Here is a 6,000-nt window from a genome sequence, read left to right on the forward strand (position 1 = left end):
GCAGTAGTCTAGGTAAGGCTACAGTGTTCGATCTGCAGTGTTTCCAGGTTCCTCTCATTAGCCCTAGGACAATTTGAGTTGTAACCTCCATAAAGTATACTTATTCTCCAGTAATAGATTTGTAAGGTCAGTTGTGTATTTGTAATTAATCTACGGCTGCAAAGTACAAAGTGTCTTCTGTTATCAACAAATTTATATAGACCTAATAAGAAATTGATTCAAGTAGGTTATTTTGTTAGGGATTTTTCCTGTGTTTGCATAGGTGTATGCGGATGCCAGTAAAATCATTTTTGTAAATGAGCACTACAGCCAATTTGTGCACAGCAATGTCCAACAAACAGCCATGAAGTGAATGGCTGATTTTATTTGGTGGATTGTTAGCCAGTTTAATGTTAGCCAATTTAACGTCACGTCTAAAGGATAGTGCCTCTGTCAATGTTGTGCTCCCTGGCACTGCATTTGAGTATCATTTTAGATGGTGAGTTTGCAGTCCCAATGTGGGGTCTGAATATACAACCTTCTGACTTTTAGGCTTGTGTTCCCGCTACAAACCTGAGCATGATAACTGATCTCCTTTGTCCGACCTCTGTTCTCTGCTGGGATTACCTTAACAACCATTTGCAATGAAAGACGCTGACTAATTCACGAACACCCGGGAATGAGTGCAACTGACAATTGCATATAGTACCAAATGGAACAATTCTTATTGTACAATATTGCAATTTTTAAAAAAATATCCTTTGGCAATTTTCAATCCAATTTTTTTTCTTCACTCGATGTTGAAGTGATAGAATGTTTGACTCTCAAATATAGGAAGAAAGGTTCGAGCTCCTATGAGACTTATTTTTTTCAAGAAAAATTCTACAGAATTCTTACCATGAGAACTAGGTGAAAAGATTATTCTATTATTTTAGTGGTGGTTGAGAACTTCCCTTTCTTTTTTTAAAAAGGAAGTTTTCAAATGCCTTTAAATTGATTCCTAATGTATTTATTCAGATGGAGAATTAATAATAATAATAGTAATCCTTGCATTTGATAAAGCACTTTTCAAGTCTTCGAGACGTCTCAAAGCGCTTCATGGAATTGACTATGTATATATATATATATATATATGTGGGCGAAATTGTGTGTTCAGTGAACGTACATTGTGATGTGTTGCTGCCCACCATCCCTATGGTTATGTGCATGTGTGCTTCTCGTCTATCAAAGAATGCATTAAATGTGTGGATCTTTATACCAGTATTTTAATCTTTCAGTCAGAATGGGAGCACCATCATTGTTCAGGAAGTATGTGTAGCTTTTTTTTAAAAAAAACCTTGTTTTGAGTGTTGGTCTCTGAATGCACCATTAAAGGTTTTTATTTCTGAGCTAATAGCAAGTTGGGACTCAAAGGATTGCTGTTTAAAAGAGCCGGCACAGACGCAACAGGCTGAATGCCCAGCTTTGGACAATAAATTTATATAGTTCTAAGATTTTCCCTTTGACTTCCCCCCCCACCCACCTGCCAAAAAAATGGAGCAAATTCTAGAAAAGTCAAACTCGTCTGTCTGGGGTTAACAGGCTATCTGTCCGTTATTTAAAACCAATGGATTACAATTCATAACTCTAACCCTCTTTCCTATTTAAGACATTTAGAAGTTATCTCTGAAGAAATCAGAAAGACTTGGATTTGCTCAGAGGATATTGTAAGCCTGTTGCTCTTGTTTTTCTTTCTTTTGCTAAGATCAAAGAAACTTTTTTTTCAGCTTGGTGAGTGAAAGCAAACTGCTTCTCACAGCCAGCTATTGTTTGTCTTTATAAGGTTAGTTGTCACGTCAGTTAACTGATAATTACAGTTTTACAGAAGTGATCTTAAATATTCTTGTCCTTTTAATCGTTTGAGCTGCCTAAAAGCCACAGTCCATATCGGCATCAAATAGGTATAATTTTAAAGTCGATCATTTTAAAGTACAGGAAAAGATGTAGAGAAGATAGCCATAAGTGTACCCCAAAGTAGGTTGTACTGACAATTGAGCAGTACACTCTATTTCTTAAAATTAGTTTCTCTTTCAGATGAGAGTTAAACCGAGGTACCATCCACGTGTTCAGCTGGACGTTAAAGATCCTGTGGCACTATTTGAGAAATGAAGTGAATTCTCCTGGTGTCCTGGCCAACGTTCCTCAAACTCAAATTGGTCATTCACTTACTTCATGGTTGTTCTGGGACTTTGCTGTGTGCAAATTGGCTGCCACGTTTGCTTACAAAATAGTCACTGCACTTTACATTAAATCTTGTAAGTTGCTTTGACATCTCCTTACCTGTAAGGCACGATAGTCAAATGTAAGGATTATTTTTATTTGGTTTTAGGCTACATTTGAAAACTTGTATATTGCCATTAGGCAGGCTTATGTTTCGTGAATTCTCTAAACCTGAGAATTTGTACTTTTTTTAAAAAAAAATTCCGCTGTTGTATGTTACTTGATCTATTTTTACTTGATACAGTAATGCAATTTAAATGAAGTAGGAGCTTGTATAGTAAAGTTGCGTCTACATTGCATCCTTTGATCTGTGGAAAACGTGAACAGATTTTTGTTTAATGATTTTTGCTTTTAATGTAACCACAAATGATAAAACCGACAGGCAGACCAAAAAAGCATTATTAGGAGTTGAGGGCTAAATACTCGGTCTTCAAGAGAAGCTTCTTAGATGCTTGGGCTTTGCATCATCAGACCTCTTTGTATGTATAATCTCTGAAATTGGTTTCCTGAACTTCGAATGCTCACTTTTCTCTATCCAATTCATTATTGACGTTCAAGTTGAAATATTAATTAGCCCATTTAGTTTGGGTAATTAATCCTTACATGTGATGCTTGTCTTGTGTTGTGAGGATATCTCAAAATGCTTAAGGGGGTTTACTTTGAAGTGTAAGAACTGTATATTTAGGTTGTTATTGTCAGCCAGGACATTGGGAGGAACATCCATCTCGCAGTCCCGATGTAGGTCTTGAATCTGTGATTTTCGGCCTCTGAGTTGAGAGTGCTACCGACTGACACCTGGACAAACTCTGAAAACTTTTTTTCTCTCTCTCTCCCCTCCTCATAGTTGTTTGCTTACCTTCACTCCTAATATATCAAATTGTACGACATTGCTAACTATATAATTTCTTTGAACAATTTTTCTTTGTTGCTTTTAAAGCGACCTTTGACTGGTGACATTTGACATGATTTGGATATTACCAAACCATAATCAGGGTGTTGATAAGGCTTGTCTGCTATTCAACTGGGCAATTTTAGTCAGGATATTTTTGACTCTACAGCTATAGTTGATTATTACTGTGAACTATAAGACCCAGAGTGCAGTCCAAGGTAAAACATTTCTAATGTGTGCGAGTACTTTTTTTTCTAAATGTGTAGCGTTGTGATAACTACAGCAGTTGAGATCCATATTTATTGATATGTAAAATTTTGAGAGGAAGAGAGGTCAGTAAATGTTCCACAGCCTGTGATTTTCTCTTCTACACATGGAATATAGAACAAGAATCCTCGTTAGTCCAAAAATAAACTATTCTGTGTATGATAATTTTTGATCAGCGCTAAGTGCACACATTCAGGAACTATATATTTCAGCCGAGAGGGAATTCATGTCCTGTCGAAGCTGTTGCATCAAGGTGGCTTTGGCAGTAGAGTGAATCGATCAATTTGCTGATGCACCAGACTTGTACTGGGTTCCCTGAAAAGCACAAGTGAGCTGGGCCTTGAAAGATTACATAGAACGACATGCCACGGAAACGGCCCACTCAGCTCCTCCGTAGCCGTCCAGATGGGCCGAAGAAAAAAAAAAGTGCAAACCCTAAATGGTGATGATAGGTCAAACTTTCCAAAATGTCTGTTCTGCAGCAGGGAAAGAAGCCTGCTGCTCTAATACCTGTTTGGATAGAGGATGGTGAATTATTTTTAATGTCTTGCTTTTAGCCCCAGGCTCCTGTTCAACAATCCCATTCAATACAAATTATAGTTATGTAAATTCTTGTGAAAGGAAATGGGTTTTCCTCTTCCTTTCTCAATAAACGCTTTTCTTTCTGTCCCAATAGAGGTTAACGAGGAGGGGAAAACCAGATTGCTCGCTTATCACTTTTTAAAAAAAAAATAACCAACTTCCTCCGAAGTTTGGAAGCTTTTGCAAAGAAAAGAAAAAAAACTTGCTTTTTATTGCCCCTTATGTTAGCGCATCTCAATGTGCTGTACGTTGATTCTGCTGAATGTAGCGAATTTTTTATAGGCAACCCAGCAGCCATTTTGTGCACAAGTCCCAAAAATTGCTATGAAATGATTGAAAATGGATATGTAGGAGATACTGTAGGCCAGGACACTGGGACAAACTATCAGCCACTTTATCCACCTGAAGAGGGGGCAAGCAGGATTTCATTTTCATATCGTGTCTGAAGGACAGTACTTCTCTAGTACTGCAGTCAGGCTTGACTATGAGGGCTGACTTGGGGCTCGAAGCCAAGGCCTTCTAGCCAAGAGGCCAGAATACTACTATCTGAGCCAAGCAAGCACCCAAATATTTGAATGAATGTGTGGGTCTTGCAAGTGTGCTTTTTATGTGCTGATTGCAAGGTTTTGTTATTAAGATAGCAATATGCTAAACTTGGAAGAAAGAAATTGGAGGTAGGGTAAAGTGTGTAAACTTGTCACAGGCTTTAATTTCCCCTGAGATTCGTATAAAGCAGGTAGCCGTGAATTTTAAATGAAAGCTGGGTAGATTTAAAAGGCACAATCTGAATAGATAATCGGCTGACGCTGCTTTCAAGCTACTCACCCATATTTGGTAAGATTTTTTTAAATGTAAAATTGCATGGGTTTGGATTTTTTGCAGTTTCTCTTAAAAGGTTTGAATTCAAATAGGGTGACGCATGAGTGAGATGCAGAGTAAAGCTTCCTGCCCCAACAACCAACAATAAACCGCAGTCTGGAGCACGTTGCTGCAATGTGCCTTTCTTATTGAAGGGGTTGCATATTCAGTTCTGATACCTTTACCTTTCAGTAAATCAACAGTAGACTTGACCTGTATTCACTAAAATTCGCTCTTTCACCTAATTGTCAGAGCGACATGTAATCCTATCATCTGCCTTGGTATACTACTACATCCAATCCTAAAGGTTACTCACTGAGCTTAATTTCTTTCTGCTTCTGTCCTTTGCACTTCCCTCCAGACCATTCTCAAGCAGGTGTTCAACGCAACTATTCTTACAAAGGATGGGAATCAGACATTCCTTAGAAAAAGCAAATCAAGCTTCAAGTTTTGTAGTGTGAAAATGGAATGCACTCCACCTGAGGGCCTTGGAGATGGATAGGATACTTGAAGGTGGTCAGGTTGATATTGGGTATTGAGAAATGGCTATTGACTATTTTGATCTGTTGAAGAGTCGGTCACGAGAAGCCACAAATTGCGAATTTCCGTCTGAAGAGAAAAGAGAGGATTAGTTTATTTTTGATCTGCATGTAATCTTGTTGTTGTTTAGAACACAGGAAGCTATTTTGATCCTGTTTGAGGCAAGTCCATAAATGGCAATTTAAAGGGAATTTGATAATTGCCTCAGGAAAGATATGCAAAAAGACATGCGATTGGAGCAGAGATGTTTGATGGAAGAGTCAGCGTCGGTGTGATGAGGCCAAATGCTTTCCTATAATAATAATAATCCTTGCATTTGATATAGTGCTTTTCACGTCTTCTAGACATCTCAAAGCGCTTCACAGAATATGCTGTAAAGTGAATTGACTGTATATTTGTGGGTGAAACGCTCACAAATATAATAATCTATAGTATATATAACAGTATAAATATAATAATAAAATATGATGTAATTATAATATAATAATCCTTGCATTAGATATTGTGCCTTATCGCATTAAAATTATGTATTTTATATGTACATTTGCTATAAACCTGATTCTAAATGTCAGGATAGGAGGCTATTCATCTGATTTGTGCTTGTGCCAGGATAGTTTACCATTGGT

The sequence above is a fragment of the Callorhinchus milii genome, unplaced genomic scaffold, assembly GCF_018977255.1.
Source record: "Callorhinchus milii isolate IMCB2004 unplaced genomic scaffold, IMCB_Cmil_1.0 Scaffold3, whole genome shotgun sequence".
Lineage (NCBI taxonomy): Eukaryota > Metazoa > Chordata > Chondrichthyes > Chimaeriformes > Callorhinchidae > Callorhinchus > Callorhinchus milii.